The sequence below is a fragment of the Trichosurus vulpecula genome, chromosome 1, assembly GCF_011100635.1.
Source record: "Trichosurus vulpecula isolate mTriVul1 chromosome 1, mTriVul1.pri, whole genome shotgun sequence".
NCBI lineage: Eukaryota > Metazoa > Chordata > Mammalia > Diprotodontia > Phalangeridae > Trichosurus > Trichosurus vulpecula.
Genome location: NC_050573.1, coordinates 59,810,343 through 59,829,716, shown reverse-complemented (window position 1 = coordinate 59,829,716; position 19,374 = coordinate 59,810,343).

Sequence of the window (19,374 nt, the reverse complement as noted above, 5' to 3'; positions counted from 1 at the left end):
GTGAACACACTAGCTGCTATTCAGACCTGCAGCTCTCCCCTCCCCGCTGTCAAACCCAGCACTCCTCCTTTCCCATTGTCTCTCTCTCTCCCCTGTATCCTCATTTCTCTAGGAGCTCACATGAAGCAAAGAATCATGGCAACAGAACCACTGATTTATGTTTAAAGCACCAAAATGTGGTTCCCTTTTAAAATGTAGAAGGAAGGAGTGGAATGGGACCTGTCTCCGTCTTTAATGAATTCATATAATCTTGATCTTGCCTCATGGCCTCCTTCCTTTGTGCTATAGTTAAAATGAAGAGGAAGCCTCCCATCTGATAGCTCCTCCTTACAGCCAGCAACATTAATCCCATCCACACTGCTGCCTGGAGTTGAGTGTCTAGAGCTGTTTGCACCTGGAGTTGCTGGGACCTGTTATGTTGCTTTGTTTATCTGAGAGGTGACATGGTGTTACGGAAAGGAGCTTGCGATGGATGTCAGAAAACCTGGCTTTCTGCTTTGGGCTCTGCCACTTGGTGGGCTCAAGGCCTTGGATGGTCACCTGACACAGCAGCAAGAGAGGAGGCTTATGATCCAGCTTTGCCACCTCCCAGTGTCAGGGCATTAGACAAACACACTGACTGCTGTAGGCCTCCGCTTTCTCATACTTAAAGCAGGCTCCTTCCAGTTCTAAATCTGCAGCCATCTTCTGTCAAATAACAACCGACCTTCATATAGTCTTTTAAGGTTTGGATTTTCCTCGCAACAACCTTATAAGGCAAGTGGGGCAGTCACCCCCATTTTATAAACGAGGAACTGAAGAATTAGAGTTTAAGGAATTTACCCATGGTCACCTAGTAAGCATTGCAGCTCAGCCTCAAACCCAGTTTTTCTGAGTCCAAATTCAAATAAATTCAATTCGACAAATATTAATTAAGTGCCTTCCTACTATGTGCAGGCCAATGTGCCACACTCAAACAAAGGGATTGGCCTAGATGAGCTTTAAGATTGCTCTTGGTTTAAAAATGGTTCTATTAACTACTGGCCATAGAGAATTTAAAAGTATTCGTATTCCCTGGTCCAAGTTCTGTGTTTAGATATCTTCCCTCTCTGTTGTCTGTTCATCTGTATTAGAGATGAAAAGCAGAATGGGACCAGAACCACATTTCACTGGAACTGCAGTAGAGAGAGATCCTTTTAAAAACAATGGGGATGAGCCTTTGTTTGAAGAAGAGCAGAAGGAGTGCTCATTGGATTGAAACCCAGAGTACCTGGGCCAGGCGCACCTTAAGCACACAGCTACTGGAGACCAGGCTTGACATAGAGCAGAAGTGAACAGGAAGAAGCATCAGGCAATGTCAAAGTCCCTCCATTGTTTTAAATAACTCCCTTCAAGTGAAAGAGCCCATGGAAGCAGAAATGTCTGTTTTTCAATATTTTTTCCCCAGAAGTTTCTGGAAAGAGAGGGGTCCTGAGGCAGAACAGTGTAAGGAGGCTGCAAACTTCCTTGTAAGAGAGGGACAGGCTTTGGATGTTTTTGACTTACAAAGTGTGGGGGTCTCTACCCCTTAGATTGATTCTTAACGAGCTGAAATCTGCCCCCTTGCCTGTCCAAATGGAAGTGAGACATAGGAGCACTAGGTGCCCAGAGACTTCAGTGAATGTCGGGCTCCCACTTCATTCAGCATTTATGCAGTAAACATTGAGTGTCTACTGTGTGCAGAGTAGAATGCTGCAGGGCAGTGTACAAAATTTGGATAAGATGGCCCTGCCCTCGTGGAATTCCTGTCTAGTAAGGGAGTCAGATACAAGCACAAATGAGGAAGGAAAGCCTGGGCCTGTAGAACATGCTACAACTACAGTCTGTGCTATTCTGTAAGTGGGTCACAGGGGCCATAGAAAGACCAAGGGGAGGGAGGGGGGCAATGGCACTGACCAGGAAGCTCAGGAGGCTTCCCAGAGGAGCCAGCACTGGAATGGGCTGGGCAGTGGGAAAGGAGCAGAGGAGGACATGGCGGCCACAGGGCATGGGGGGAGGGGCAATGGCACTGACTGGGGAGGCCAGGAAGCTTCCTAGAGGAGCCAGCACTAGAATGAATGGGCTGGGCAATGGGAAAGGAGCAGAGAAGGACATGGTGGCCACAGGGCATGAGGTGGGGGGGCAAAGTCCAGGATGAGCAAGATGTGTTTAGAGGACTCAGAGTAGGACATTTTGAATGGAGGCTGGCGTGGGTGGAGGAGGAGAGTAAGAGAGGACTGGGAAGGTGCAGGTGGCCCTAGGTAGGTGCCCTGGTAAGGGGCAGAAGCAGGGCTCGAGCTGAGGTTTTCTCTGCATCCACAGTCTTTGCAGTGTCCTGCTGCCACCATGTGTATTCTTTTTGCCCTCTTCTATCCCTTGGGAAAGAAATACTCAGGCAGAGCGTTTCCTTTCCAGCATGTTCCCATGTATCCTTGAGAGGACATTGGGATTTTCCCTCAGTGTCTACCATAGGCACTGGGGTCTGCCCCTGCCTGCCGTTTGGCCAAACAATTTCTCTGCCCTTACCCCTTCTCACTGTTTAGAAAATGAGCTCCTTATATGGGAATTTATTTTGCGTTTCTAATCAGCAGATTTGTCATAACGTTATCCCTGCTGGGAAGGTAGGTGGTGAAAGGCCTTGAATGCCATGCAAAGAAGTTTTGGGGAGACACTAAAGCTTTGGGGGTATAAGTTATATGAACAGATCTTTGGATAAAGAAGATTAGCCTGGCACTGATATGGACAGATGCCAAGGGGAAGAAAGAGGCAGGAAGATCTGTTAGGAGATTGCAATGTTCCCACTCTTCCGCTCACTAGCTGTGTGACCTTAGGCAGGTCATACGCTTTCTCAGAGCCCAAGGTTCCTCCTGCTCAAGTGTAAAATGCAGTTAATAATACTTGTATTTAAGGCAGCTAGGACCAGGTAGTGTAGTGGATAGACCAACTGCTCGACATGGGAGTCAGGAAAACCCAATTTCAAATGCAGCCTCAGACACTTAAGTAGCTGTGTGACCCTGGGCAAGTCCCCCAACCTCTGCCTCAGTTTCCTCATCTGTAAAACGAGGATAATAATAGCACCTACCTCCCAGGGTGGTTGTGTCTCAATGTGATAATGTTTATAAAGTGCTTAGTCCACCTTAAAAAACGCCATATGAATGCTAGCTAAGATGAAATACTTCACAGAGCTCCAGTGAAGGCAGTATTTTTTAACAATGGAGTCCTATGTCAGTATGAACTATTAGTATTACTATCTCTGACTTACAAAGTGGCAAAATGCAGTGGGCTCTGAGGCCTGACCTTGGCCTGTCTTCACATGGGCTTCTCCAAATCAACCAGCAAGCATTTACTAAGTGCTTGGGTGGGGGTGGGGGAATCACTCTCCCTTAGATCCTTCCATCTCTAAACCTGAACCTATGTGTTAGGCACTGTACTTGGTGCTGAGATACAAAAATGAAGCAGCATCTCAAGGAAACTAGTTTTGTTCTAAATTTTAATGCATCGTTTTCGGTACAGTCGGGTGGTGTAGTGGGTAGAGCACCAGTCCTGGAATCAAGAGGACCTGAGTTCAAACCTGGCCTCAGACATTAGCTTTGTGATCCTGGGTAAGTCACTTAATGCCAATTGCCTCAAAAAAAAAGAGATTAAAAAATTAAATTGTTTTCAATGATCAGACATTTTTTCCACCTCCCCCATACTGAAAAGAAAAAGAAAACCCTTATGGCAAATATTGCTTAGTTAAGCAAAACAAATTTCCACATACGGAGCTCACTTTCTAAACAGAGGTGTAATGGTAAGGGGTGAGAAGCCTCAAGGGCAGAGATTGTTTGACCTGACAGTGGACAGTGGGCAGGGGCAGACCCCAGTGCCTGCAATGGACACTCAGGGAAACAAGCCCGATCTCCTCTCAGGGACACATGGGAACATCGTAGAAATGAATGGCTCCACCTGAGTATTTCTTTTTCAAAGGCTAGAAGAAGGCAAGAAGGATACACATGAAGGCAGCAGGACATGCTGGAAATATTGTAAAACCTCAGCATGTGGGACAACCTTGGGAGTCGATCATTTAACATCTCTAAGCCCCAGTTTATTCATCTGTGAAAAAGGGACCCTACTCACAGTATTTACCTCATAGACTTGTTGTGGGCATCATATGAGGCAATGTATGTAGTAAAGTGCTTTGCAACCTTTAAAATGCTACATGAAAGTCAGCAGTTTTTTATTATTTAAATACTTAAATCTAAAGATCAGGACTTCTAGCTTTGTGTGTCGTGGACCCCCTCAATGGTCAAGCTAGTAAAGTTTATAGGGCCCCTTCTCAGAATCATGTTTTTCAATAGTGGAAGGAAATGGCAAATTTCCATTAGAAGTTAGTGAAAATAGAAATGACGTTTTCTTCCATCCAAGTTCACAGACCCTCTGCAATATGTGTACAGGCCCCTGGGTGCCTAAGATGATCTGATTTCATCAGGGGGTATGTTCCACAAAGGCACCTCCTTCCCTCTTTATCCCTCTCCTGAATTGCCAGGCTTCTTGGCCAACCTTCTTGTGAGGAACCAACCTCTCCAAACTTAGTCAGCTGGTTCTCAGGAGACAGAGACACACGTGATCCTTCCCTGCTTGATAGAAGCTATTATGAGCAAGAGATGGCCACTCACAAAATCCACTGAAGCACTTGCAGGTAGGTTCTGCTACAGAGGGCTGACCTTTCCTGAGCTCTTGGTGATGCCAAGCACTTCAGAGCCATTGTTTCTTCCAAGCTTCCCAGGGACTCTCCGAGGCAGGACAGCCAGGGATTGTTATCCTGACTTGACCATTGGGGAAAATGAGGCTCCAAGAAGGAATGTAACAAGGTAGTTTGGGCCTGGGTCTTCTGACCCTGGACTCTCCACTGCTCCTCTGGTAAGTGGGAGTCACAGAATCCCAGGGGACCTCAGCAGCCATCCAGGCCAACCCTTACACAAAGGGAAACCTGGCTAGGTCAGGGGTCTGGCTGGCCCAGAATGGAGGCCATTTGTTTTTGAAAGGCTAGCTCTCAGCACTTGGAGTCCTTTCCCAAAGATGCAGCCATAACATAGATGAGGAAACTGAGGCTTGGAGAGATTACATGACATGCCTGTGGTCATTTGGTAAGTGTCAGAGGTCTTCTAATGATCAGCCCAGCCCTGCCCCAGCACCAACTAGGAACAGGATCCTGGAGTTAGGAGGCACTTCAGAGCATATTTGGTTCAGTCAGTACCCACCTGAGAACACCCTTGACGGTATCCCTGATAAATGATCTTCCAGGCTTAATGGAAAGCTCATTCCCTCCAGAGGCATCACCTTGGAGCCATTTTAATTATTACAAATTTCTTATCTGTCTTTGCTCCTCTCACTCCTGTTCTCTGGGACAAATCTAATCCCTCTTCCACATGGCACCCTTTCAGATTCTTAGGAACTTGAGAGATCAGATCATATGATCCAAACCATCCCATTTCACAGAGAAGGTAATTGAGGCCCAGAGAAGAGAAATTACTCGTCCAAGGTCATAGAGACAATAGGTAGCAGAATCCAGGTTATTTGACTCTAAATCCGGAGCTCATGATCTTGCCTACCCTAAAGCCCTGTCATGGCCCCTCTTAAGTTTCCTGTCCTTGAGGCTAAACACTTCCCAGACTCCTCAGACACACACATTCCCCATTTTCCTTCCCTCCCTTTTTTTTTTTTGGCCCCAGGTGTTCTCCAGACAGAAATGAGCCAGCTGTTTTGTTTGGGGGTATGTACTGAAGGAGGCAAATAGCTGGAAACAACCAGATTTACTCTCCTCTTGCAGGAAACAATGGGAGAAGAAAATTATGGGGCGGTGACGAATCCTCTGGATTGAATCAACCGTAATAATAACGTGTTGGCGGCTTTGTTTTTCCTTGTTTGTGTTTCTATTGAAGAAGTTATTAGGGTGGGCTGAGAGGAGGCCCGCAGGGTGGTGGTAGATTCTGATTGGGTCCCTGAGCCTGGGTTGCATCAAGTCTTGAAAAAACGGGGACCTGAATTTGTGCTCATCCTGTCAGCTGTGCGCTGGTGCCCTCTCTCGCTGTGCCCTGGGCCTTCTCTCCAGATTCCCGGCCTACCGTTTGCTGGAGGGAAGGAACAGGAAGACCTGGCTGATTAAAAGATTGCAGAGCCCTTTTCCTACCTAGGAGTGATCCGTGTGTACTGGGACCATACTCTTTATTGATCTGCTCGTTTGCAACATAAACTGTCAGTTCGATACCACTTACTGACCTCTGCCTGACTGTGCAGCTTTGTGATGGATGGTGCATTTCTGGGACAATCAGCCAATACACATTTATTAAGTGCCTACTATGTGCCAGACACTATGCTAAGTGCTGTGGATACAAAAAAGGTCAAAAGACAGCCCCTGGCCTCTAGGAACTCAGAGTCACTCTGAAGCTGTTGAGTGCCAGGAATGTGGTGAAGATGGGGAGGGGGCAAGTGGAAATGGAGAGAAGGTAAGTCTAAGGTAGGAGAATTGGATCTAAAGTTGATCAGATTGAATGGAGTTCTCCATCAAATGAGGCAATATTTGTAAAGCACTTAGCATAGAGCAGGCACATAGTAGGGACTGTATAAATGCTAGTTCCCTTCCCCTAGTGGAAAGAGCCTAGACTTTGTAGTTATCATCATCATAGCTGACATTTATATGGCATTTACTCTATTTCAGCCCCTCTGCCAAGCACTTTACAATTGTTATCTCATTGGACCCTCACAACACCCCTGGGAAGTGGGTGCTATTATTATCCTCACTTTACAGATGAGGAAATTGAGGCAAACCGAAGGAAGTAACTTGCCCTAATTAAGTGTCTGAGTTTGGTTTTGAACTCAGGTCCTCCTGACTCCAGGTCAAAACTTCATGCACTAAGCCACTTAAGCTGCCGTTAGCTGTCCCAGAAGATCAGGGTTGGAGCCCTGACCCTACTATTTATTTATTAGCTATGTAACTTTGGGCAAGTCCGTTCCCCTCTTTGTGGGTAGGGGCCATAGCTCTATAACGCCCCAGACAGTCATTCACTGCTTCCTGAGCATATGTCCTCCCAATCCTGAATATGTCTAACTTTTAGAAAGGAGATGGTGTGGTGTGATGGGAAGAGTCCTGGCCTTGAAGTTTGGACAGTTCTGGGTTCAAAGCCAATCCCCGAAAATAGATATGAACGCACTACTTCTCCCCAGTTCAATTTCTTCATCTGTAAAGTGGGAATAACCTCTCAGGGTTGTTGGGAGGCTCCAGTGAGATAATAGATGTAAAGCACTTTGTCCGTTGTTATTGCTGCTTTTCTGTCACATCAAAATTTGTCTCCCTGGAACTTTCTGCTTCTCTGAACCCAGCTGCTCCCAGAGCTGGCTTTTGGTGCCAAGTAGAACAAATCTAATCTCTCCTCTGTATAATAGCCCTTCATAGCCTTCAAAATAGCTAGCCTGGCCTTCTCCAAGTTTTCTCTAAGTTAGACTATCTTTTCCTCCCCTCTATTTTTAGAAAAATTATTATTCATTTATTTTTAACATCTATTTTTGATTTAAATTTTAAGTTCTAAATTCTTTCCCTTTTTCCAATCCCCTCTCCCACTCACTGAGAAAACAAGCTGTATATCAATTATACATGAGAAATCATGCAAAACCTATTTCCATATTAGCCAGATTTCCTAAAAAAGCAAGAAAAATAAAGAAAATGAGAAAATTATGCTTCAATTTGCACTCACAGTTCTGGAAATAGATAACATTTTTTTTTATCATAAATCTTTTGGAATTGTCTTGGATTATTGATCCGATTAGCCAAGTCTTTCAGAGTTGATCATCATTATATTGCTGTTATTATGCACAATGATCTCCCGGTTCTTCTCTCTTTACTTTGCATCAGTTCATATAGGTCTTGCCATGTTTTTCTGAAACTACCCCCGTCATCATTTCTTATAGCAGAAAAGTATGCCATCATGATTTTATGTCACAACTTGTTCAGACATTCCCCAGTTGATGAGCATCCCCTCAATTTCTAATTCCACCAAAAGAGTTGCTATAAACATTTTTGTACATATAGATCCTTTTCCTTTTTCTTTGGTTTCTTTGGGATACAGACCTGGTATTTGTATTGCTGGGTCAAAGAGTACACACAGTTTGATAGCCCTTTGGGCCGAGTTCCAAATTATTCTCCAGAATGGTCAGACCAGTTCACTACGCTATCAACAATTCATCAGTGCGCTTTCCCCCTCATTCCCTCTAGCATTTATCGTTTCTGATAGGTGTGAGATGGTGCTTCAGAGCTGTTTTAATTTGCCTTTCTCTGATCAATAGTGACTTAGAGCATTTTTTTATATGATTGTAAAGAGCTATGATTTCTTTTTCTAAAAGCTGCCTGTTTATATCCTTTGACTATTTATCATTTGGGGAATGGTTGTTGTTTTTATAAATTTGATTCAGTTCTATATTCAGCATATATTTGAGAATTGAGGCTTTTAGCAGAGAAACTTTCAGTATTACTTCATTGTCTATGGTACCTTTTAGCAAAATGTAGTTTCCCTGATTTTCCCTTTTAATTGGATCTATTCTTGCTTCTGCTTTGTCTGAGATCATAATTGCTACTCCTGCCTTTTTTAGTTTAGCTAGAGCATATTAGATTCTACTTCAGCCCTTTGTTTTAACTCTGTGTGTGTCTTTCTGGTTCAAGTGTGTCTCTTGTAAACAACATATTGAATTCCAGTTTTTAATCCATTCAGCTATCTGCTTCTGTTTTATGGGTGAGCTCATCCCATTCCCATTCACAGTCATAATTATGGACTGTTTTTCTCTCTATCCCATTTTCTTCTGTTTCTTCTCTCTTCTTATCTCTTTCCTACTCAAAAGTCCATTTTGCTTCTAACCATTGCCTCCCTTAATTCGTCCTTCCTTTTATCACTTCCCCCACCTTTTATCTTATCATCTCCCCCTTCTATTTCCCTATTGGGTAAAGTACATTTCTATACAGATCTGAGTGTATATATTCTTCCATCTTTGAACCAATTCTGATGGGAGTGAGGTTCAAGCATTGCCCAATCCTACCCCTATTTCCCTTCTACTGTAAAAGCTCTTCCTTGCACACGCCTTTTATGTGAGAAAATTTTCTCCTTTCTACCTCTCCCTTCCCCCTTCTCCCAGGGTATCCTTCCTTCTTACCCCTTCATTTTTATTGGAGATCATTCCAACATAATCAACTCACATCCGTGCCCTCTCTCTATAAACTCCTTTTAACTACCCTAATAATGATAAAGTTCTTAGGAGTTACATGTGTCATCTTCCCATATAAGACTGTAAACAGTTAAATTTTATTGAGTCCCTTCATGTTTACCTTTTTATGCTTCTTTTGAGTCTTGTGTTTGAATGTCAGATTTTCTATTCAGCTCTGGTCTTTCTTGTCTGGAATGTGCGTAAGTCCTCTATTTTATTAAATATTCATTTTTCCCTGAGAATCACATATAGGTGATTCATGGTTGTAATCCTAACTCCTTTGCCTTCTTCAATGTCATGTTCCAACCCTTCTGCTCCTTTAACATGGAAGCTGCTAAGTTTTGTGTTATCCTGACTGTGGCTCCACAATACTTGAATTGTTTCTTTCTGGCTGCTTGAAGTATTTTCCCTCTGACCTGGAAGTTCTGAAATTTGGTCATGATGTTTATGGAAGTTTTCATTTTGGTTTCTCTTTCAGGAGGTGATCAGTGAATTCTTTCAATTTCTAGTTTACCCTGTGGATCTAAGATATTGGGGTAGTTTTGTTTGACAATTTCTTGAAGTATGATATCTAGGCCCTTTCCTTGATCATGGTTTTTAGGTAGTCCAATAATTCTTTTTAAAAAAAATTAATTTTTTTTTAGTTTTTAGTTTACAATACTCAATTCCACAAATTTTTGAGTTCCAAATTTTCTTCCTCTCCCTCTCCTCCCCCATCCTCCCCCAGACAACATGTAATGTGATATAGGTTCTACCTTCACGTTAAACTTATTTACATAATAGTCAAGTTGTAAAGAAGAATTATAACCAATGGAATCAACCATGAAAAAGAAGAAACAAAACCAAAAAAGAAGAAAAAAAAAGAGCAAATAGTTTGCCTCAATCTGCATTCAGATGCCGTAATTCTTTCTCTGGATGTGTGCGCATAGCTTTTTCTATCATGAAACTTTTGGAGCTGTCTTTGAACCTTGTATTGCTGAGAAGAGCCAAGTCTATCAGAGTTAGTCATCACAGATACTGTGTCTGTAATCATGTATAATGTTCTCCTGGTTCTGCTCGCCTCACTCAGCATCAGATCATAGAAGTCTTTCCAGGTTATTCAGAGGTCCATCTGCTCCTCATTTCTTATAGCACAATGGTATTCCATTACATTCGTATACCACATCTTGTTTAGCCATTCTGCAATTGATGGGCATCCCCTTGATTTCCAGTTCTCCGCCATCACAAAAAGAGGGGCTATAAATATTTTTGTAAATATGGGTCCATTTCCCACTTATGTGATCTCTTTGGGATATAGCCCTAGAAGTAGTATTGCTGGGTCAAAGGGCATGCACATTTTTGTAGCCCTTTGGGCATAGTTCCAAATTGCTCTCCAGAATGGCTGGATCAGTTCAAAACTCCACCAACAATGTAACAGTGTTCCTATTTTCCCACATCCTCTCCAGCATTTATGATTTTCCTGTTTTGTCATGTTAGCCAATCTGACAGGAGAGATGTGGTACCTAAGAGTTGTTTTGATTTGCATTTCTCTAATCAATAGTGATTCAGAGCATTTTTTCATATGACTATAGATAGCTTTAATTTCTTTCTCTGAAAACTGCCTGTTCATATCCCTTGACTATTTATCAATTGGGGAATGACTTGTATTCCTATAAATTTGACCCAGTTCCCTGTATATTTAGAGATTAGGCCTTTATCAGAGACACTGACTATAAAGATTCTTTCCCAATTTTCTGCTTCCCTCCTAATCTTTGTTACATTGGCTTTGTTTGTACAAAAATTTCAATTTAACATAATCAAAAAATCAAAATTATCCATTTTGCATTTCATAATGCACTCTATCTCTTGTTTGGTCATAAATTCTTCCCTTCTCCATAAATCTGACAGGTAAACTATTCCTTGCTCTCCCAAATTGATTATAGTATCAGCCTTTATCTCTAAATTGTGAACCCATTTTGACTTTATTTTATTATATGGTGTAGGATATTGATCTATGTCCAGTTTCTGCAATACTATTTTCCAGTTTTCCCAGCAGTTTTTGTGAAATAGTGAATTCTTAACCAAGAAGCAGGACTCTTTGGGTTTATCAAAGAGTAGGTTGCTATAGTCACTGACTACTGCGTCTTATGTACCTAACCTATTCCACTGATCCACCACTCTATTTCTTAGCCAGTACCAAGTAGTTTTGATGACTGCTCCTTTATGATACAGTTTAGTATCTGATATGGCCAGGCCACCTTCCCTAGCATTTCTTTTCATTAATTCCCTTGATATTCTGGACCTTTTGTTCTTCCAGATGAATTTTGTTATTATTTTATCCAGCTCTGTAAAATAATTTTTTGGTAGTTCAATTGTTATGGCACTGAATAAGTAAATTAAATTAGATAAAATTGTCATTTTTATTACATTAGCTCGGCCTAACCATGAGCAACTGATGTTTTTCCATTTATTTAGATCTGATTTTATTTGTGTGAGAAGTGTTTTGTAGTTGTGTTCATATAGGCCCTGGGTTTGTCTTGGCAGGTAGACTCCCAAATATTTTATAGTGTCTACAGTAACTTTAAATGGAATTTCTCTTTCTACCTCTTGCTGTTGGGTTTTGTTAGTAATGTATAGGAATGCCGAGGATTTATGTGGGTTTATTTTGTATCCTGCAACTTGGCTAAATTTATTTATTCCAAGTAGTTTTTTGCTTGATTCTCTAGGATTCTCTAAGTAAATCATCATATCATCTGCAAAGAGTGGTACCTTAGTTTCTTCTTTGCCTATTCTAATTCTTTCAATTTCTTTTCCTTCTCTTTTTGTTAAAGCTAACATTTCTAGTACCAAATAGTCCAATAATTTTTAAATTGTTTCTCCTTGATCTGTTTTCCAATTCCAAGTTTTTCCAATAAGATGTTTCACATTTTTCCTGTTTTTTCATTCTTTTGACTTTGTTTTATTGTTTCTTGATGTGTCTGAGTCATTAGCTTCCACTTGTCCAATTCTAATTTTTAGGGAATTATTTTCTTTAGTGAGATTTTGTACATCTTTTTCCTTTTTAAAAATTTTAATATTTTATTTTTCCCAACTATTTGTAAAAAAACAAGTTTTAACATTCTTTTTTTAAATTGTGAGTTCCAGATTCTCTCCCTCCCTTCCTTCCCTATACCCTCATTGGGAAGGCGATTTGATACAGGTTATGCATGTGTAGTCATACAAAACATTGTATCTCTTTTTCCATTTGGCCAGTTCTATTTTTTAAGGAGTTCTTTTCTTCAGTATTTTTATATCTCTTTTATTTTTATTTTTGTAAATAGTATTTTATTTTTCTAATTACATGTAAAGATAGTTTTCAACATTCATCTTTATGAGATTTTGATTTCCAACTTTTTCTTCCTCCCCCTTTCCCTTCCCCTCCCCAAGATGGCAAGCAATCTGTTGTAGTTTATACATGTACAGTCATATTAGACATATGTCCACATTGATCATGTTATGAAAGAAAAAACAGAACAAAAGGGAAACACCCCCAAAACAAACAAACAAAAAAGTAAAAATAATGTGCTTCAATCTGCATACAGACTCCATAATTCTTTCTCTGGATGTGGATATGATTTTCCTTCATGAGTTTTTTAGAATTGTCTTAGATCATTGTATTGCTGAGAAGATCTAAGTCTATCATAGTTGATCATTGCACAGTGTTTCTGTTACTGTGTGCAATGTTCATCTGGCCCTGCTCACTTCACTCAGCATCAGTTCATGATTTTTCACAGGTTTTTCTGAAATCCGCCTGCTCATCATTTCTTATAGCACAATAGTATTCCATTGCATTCATATACCACAACTTGTTTAGCCATTCCCCAATTGATGGATATTCCCTCAATTTCCAATTCTTTGCCAAATTCCAATTTCAATTCCAACCATAAAAATTGTTATTATAAATATTTTTGTACATGTACGTCCTTTTCCCTTTTCTATGATCTCTTTGGGATACAGAGCTAGTAGTGGTATTGCTGGATCAAAGATTATGTGGTTTGATTGCTCTTTGGGCATAGTTCCAAATTTTGTGCCTCTTTTAACAAGCTGTTAATTCTCTCTTTTTGGTGTTTATTTAGTATTTAATTTTTCCCTAGTTACATGTAAACAACAATTTTTAACATTTGTTTTTAAAACCTTGAGTTCCATATTCTCTCTCTTCCTTTCTCCCCCTCCACCCCACCAATTGATAAGGCAAGCAATTCCATATAGGTTATATATGAGTAGTCATGCAAAACATATCCATAATCGTCAAGAAAAATAAAGAAAAAAACCCCAAAAGTTGCTTCAATCTGTATTCAGACACCATCACTTCTTTCTCTAGGAATGGATAGCATTTTTCATCCTAATTCCTTTAGAGTTGTTAATTGCCTTTTCATAATTTTCTTGCATCACTCTCATATTTTTCCTCTATCACTCATCTCTATTTTTTTAAACTCTTCTGAGACTTCTTTTTGGGCTTAGGTCCAATTAGAGTTTTTCTTTGAGGCTTTGTTTGTAGCTGTTTTCACATTGTTGTCTTCTTCTGAGTTTATGTCTTGGTCTTCCCTGCCACTGTAGTAGCTTTTTATGGTTAAATTTTTCATGTTTACTCATTTTCTAGCTTTTTCTTGACTTTAAACTTGATGGGCTCTGCTCACCTGGAGGTGGAGAGGCACTGTCTCAGGTTTCTGGCTTTTTTGAGCTACTATTTTCAGAGCTATTTCTGGGGATCTGCAAGTTTCTGGTGCTTCCAGGGTGGTGTGATCCTGGGAGAGGCATGGTCACTGCCTTCCTGATCTGCATTCTGGTCTTTATCCAGGAAGGGCCCCTGGTGCCCTACAGCCATAAGGGTTAGTGCTCCTCTTTGCCTTGGAACTGTGACCAGGGCCCCTGCTTCCTTGTGACCAACCCCAGCACTCCTCTCTGCCCTGGAATTGCGACCCAGAACTGTGTGTGGGCAATAGAGTTGCCAATCAGTGCCACCTGTACTCAATGTCTTTTGCTAAAGGTTCCCTGTAATCTCTTTCTGACCATTTGTCTGACCCCCTTCCTGTCTCTGGGCTGAGAGCTCTTGAAGCCACTGTAGTGTGTATGAGCTCTGGAATGGTGCCACAAATTTCTGCAGATTACCTAAGTTTTCTTAGACTGGAAAAATGTCTCACCCTTTTGTTGGCTCTACCACTCCAAAATTTGGTTTGAGGCATTATTTTGAAGATGTTTGGAGGGGAATATTGAGAGAGTTCAGCTGGGTTGCCTCTAATTCCATCATCTTGGCTCCACCTTCGTCCCCCACCCCCAGTTGGACAATCTTCTAAGCGGTTTTCCTATGCTGTAGTTTTCAGTCCCTTTCCCATTCTGGTTGCCTTCCTCTGGACACGTTCCAGCTTGCCAGTGTACCTCCTAAAGCACAATGCTCCCTAAATAGACAAAATAAATACTTTGGCTTGTTGGATTTGCTCATCATTCTCCCTGATGTCCAATTGCCACACTGGTACAATGATCTTGCTGGAGAGTTTTAGGAGGGCAATTAGCGATCCTGATCACATCCTTTCCAGCAATCTAGTGGCAGGCAACTCCAGTGGAAGAGGGGCATTCTCCAGAAGCATCAGGGACAGCAGAGGCTTTGGCTGAGGGAGCCAGGATGTGCCCAAGTCAGGAGCTCTGTTTAGTCACCAACCCCAAGGGTCCAGCAGGAACAGGGCCCCAGGGAGCCAGCTTGACCAATAGAATAGGAGGCTGGGAAGGAAGCTGCTGGGAAGAGACAGTGAGAGTTGGAGGAAACCCAGCTGGTGCTGACAACAGCCAGAGGGCAGAAGCTAACTGCGCAGAAGCAGTTAGCTTCAGCCCAGGCCTAGAGAAAGCAGGCTAAAGGGATCAGATTTTCTGAGAGGTAGAGGGTATTGTACAAGACAGGGCCGGTTCTATGACCATACCTGGGTTGTCTTGGGCAAACCACTGCCCTGATCTGTCTGTGACCAAGATTTCCAGACAAAGGAGCTGTTTTTGTGCCTAGGTTAGGGGTCCTCCTACCTGGGCAAGGAAAATAATTAGGAAGCTTTTGGCTGCTGGCCTGGTGATTCTGTGGTCCAGTTTTCCTTCATTTCATTTCATTTGAGGGGCATAATACTAAAGTGGAAAGTGTACTATATGTAGCCAGTATGAATCTGGACACCTGTAGAGTAGTCATCACTAGGTCGTAGGGTCCCAGGCTTAGAATTGGAAAGACTCGTAGCTCTAGAGCTCAAGCATTAGTCAGTAATAGTCAATAAACATTTACTAAGCCCCTACTACATGCCAGCCCCTGTGATAAGCTCTGGGGATACAAATAACAAAAAAAAGACAGTCCCTACTGTTAAACCTGAAAATTTGGTTGAAGGAAACAACAGAGCTAGGTGATAGAAAAATCCATGTTGTTTATTATTTTCCCTTAAAGCATAGCGAAGCTAGCTTACTTGTACATACAAGGAGTCAGAGTATAAACTCTGGCTGCCAGAACAAAGCAATGAGAAAACTTATATACGTTATTTTAGCAGAGCTAGCAAGCCTGTATTACCTCATTTTTTATGACCCCCATGTATGTTTAACCATGATACAAGAAGAGGATTTTCCTTAATGGAATAGAGTTGTAAAGGATGTTGACAAAAGTCAGATGAAACTACAGCCCAGCATCTCTGTGTCTCATTACATTCCATAACATAGTATATACCTGTAGAATATTAAGCAAGGTAATCTCTCTTGGGGTTAGGGTAATGTCCTTAATGATCTGGCCTTGTTGACAGAGGTAAGGGTATTTATTACCTGAGCAAACTTTTAGAGAAAACAAAGAAGCCCAGGTCCTGGATCTTCATCCAGTTACTCATTAATTCAGGCTCTGGGTCTGGTTGAAATTAGAAATATTATAAAATAGTATAATATTTTCCACACTGCCCTCAAGGAGCTTACCATCTAATGAGGGAAGACATTTGCAAAAGGAAGCTGGAAAAGAGAGGGGAGAGGTGCCAGAGGGGGCTTAGCATGAAATAGCTGTGTAACCTTGGGCAAATGACTTCCTTCCTGAGCATCAGCTTCCCCATCTGTAAAGTGGGAATACTGTACTACTCATCCCACAGTTGTTTTATGTTGTGGTAGGGGTACTTTGAGGATGTCCAAGTGATTTAGTAAGCTATTATTATTACCCACCAATTTATCTTCCAGATTTTTCTATTTCTTTCAAAGGTACCACCATTCCTCTAGGCTTCATTACTGGGGTTAATTACTCTCCACTCTTCACTCCTCCCTCCCCCTATGTATTCAATCCGTTGCCATTTCTGCTGCCATGATGTCTCTCTTGGCATATCCTTCCTCCACTACACAGCCACCACCTTAGTTAAGGCCTTCATTACCTCTCAACTAGACTGTGGCATTGGCTTCCTAATGGGTTTCCCTACCTTAGGTCTCCCCCTATTCCAGTCCTTCCTTTATACAGATGCTGAAGTGATTTTTCCTGTGCATATGTCTAATCATGTCTTTTCCTTACCCTATACACTCCAATGATTCCATGTTACAATACTCTAGGATAAAATATAAACTGTGTTTGCCTCTTAAAACCCACTACAACCTGGTCCCAGCTGACCTTGCCAGTCTCATTACTCCCCTTCCCACATGCTATGAGCCAACCAAATTGTCCTTCTCTCTGTTCCCAGGCACACTGGCTGGCCCAGCAGCTCTGGGTCCTGTCTCCAGGCCTTGGCATGGGCACTCTCCCAAGCCCAGGGGGTTCTCTCCCTCACCTCACAGCATAGAATCCCTTTCTTCCTTCAAGACTTAGCGTAAGCACCACCCTCTACGGGAAGCCTTACTGATCTCTCCTTCCCTCAGTACCTTGCATTTATTTGGTGTTTAATCTGTTTCTAGTTATATGTATCTGTGCTGTCTCCCCTGACAGAATGGGAGCTCCTGGAGAGTAGATTTGCTTTCACTTTTTGTGCTTGAATTTTCAGCCCCTCCATAGTACTTGATACAGAATCGGCACTTAATAAATGCTTGTTGGTTTTATTGCTTTTACTGTTATTGATATTATTATTGGTCAGAGTTTTCCAGTCCCTCTAGAAGTTGAGGACGCCCCATAAATATGCAGTTGCCCTCGGGCTTGCCCAGAGTTGTCAGAGAAAGAAGAGAAGCTAGCAGGCTGAGTGCCTAGCTTCTCAGGTCCGTGGTGCAGTGCAGTGCTCTCCCCCCACCCCCAGGCCCTGGCTCAGCATTTCTGAATGAGAGCCCCTCAGAAGGAAGAGTTTGCTCATTCAGCCCCTGCTGAGCCAGTCCTGGCCGCTATTAATAGCAGCTGCAGATCTTAATTGCTATTATGCCAGAGTCAATGTGAGTCACTCTGCCCCTGGCCACATGGCAGGAATGCTCAGCAAGGCCCAGCCTCCCCTTCCCTCACTCCTGCTCCCACAGCACCCAGGAAGGAGACTGCCAGCCCCCGACTCGTCACTTGCAGTAATGTTTCAACAATTCGGCTAGCAGCTGCTGTGGGGGTGAAAAACCAGCACAAGCCCAACAACAAGAACCCTGCAAGCCCAGGTTCTTTTGATCTGCTTTACTAAGGAAAGCAACATTAAGGGGTTAACAATCTTACTTTAATCCAACATACAGATATCATTCAGTCAGCTCAGGGGGAAAAACCAGCACCATGAGCTTCAGAGCAAATACAAACAAATTACGAACATCAACAGACAGACCTTGTCCGGTTCAAATCTCAATTCATAGTTACCAGAATTTAACAAAGTCCTAACATCTGGGTTTACAAGCTGGAGGCTTGTGAGTCTCCACATCAGCACACCGCCAAGAGTGAGAGCCCTGAGCAAATGACTCTGTTCTTTCTTTTTATACAGTTTCAGATGTCATCAAATGTCATCTGAGCGCCCAGAACTCAGGCTCCTAGGATTGGCTCTGGTCTTAGCAACTCCCCTGAGGACCCTGAGGGCTTCATGCCCACGTAGGCTTAGGAGGAGCTGGACAAGACTCTGTCCAAGGACTATCACAGCTTTAACTTGCTACAGTCATAGCAGGAGAAAGACAAGAGACCTGGTCACCCATAGGCCTGCCTCCCTCGTACAAGAGTGCGGGGGCCCCATCCGAGTGCCTGCTCTGACACTCCCTGCTTTGGTGACGCTGAGTACGGCACATCTGCTCTGGGCCTCCCTTTCCTCATCTGTACAATGAGGGAGTTGGGTTAGATGATTTTTAAGGCCTCTTTCAGTTCTATTATGATCCCATGAGACAGCTGGGGGGCGCCATAGTGCACAGAGTACCAGTCCTCAACTCGGGACCCGAGTTCAAATCTAGCCTCAAACACTTACTAACTGTGTGACCCTGGTGAAATCACTAAACTGCTGTTAAAACTGCCCCCTCTGTTTCCTCATCTGTAAAATGGGGATCATAACAGCACCTACCACACAAGAGTGTGAGTATCAGCTGAGATAATAACTGTGAAGCGCTTAGGACAATGCCTGACACATAGTAGGTTCATAATAAATACTTATCACTCCTCCCCCATGAGCCAACATTTTAAAAACATGCTTAGGAAGATTGACGTGCTTGTATCATAAAGAAGTCCCTGATGAGCCTGTGTCTGTCGTCATCCCGCTTTTCCTTGCATTGTCCTGCACACAAATGCAGCTGGCACACGGTGTTGAGGTTCCTGCTGAGCTCAGCAGCCGTAGATTTTAAAGCTCGCAGGGAGCACAGGAGGCCATCAAGGTTGGGCCCTGTCCCCAGCAAGAGAAGCCACTACCCCTTATAAACCTAAGGCGACATGGAATGCCCAGGCCACGGTGGCAGACCAGCCAAAACCCACACCTCCCGGCTCTCAGTGAATCGACACTTTCTTATCCCTACAGAATCTTAGCGCTGAAGGGGTCTCAGAGGGCATTTTGCCCAGCACCAAAGTGAGGCAGGCGTTGCCTCCTCAACTGCATTCTGACAAGTGGTCATCTCACCTTTATTTGAATATGTCTCCTGATCAGGAACTTGCTGCCTCCTTCTCTGCCTTAAGACAGCTGCCATAGTAGCTGATTGTTAGAAAGTTCTTCCTTAACTCAAGCCCACATCTGTCTCTTGGCACCTCATGCCTCCTGCTCTTAGCTCTGTTCTCCGGGCCCAAGGAGAAGC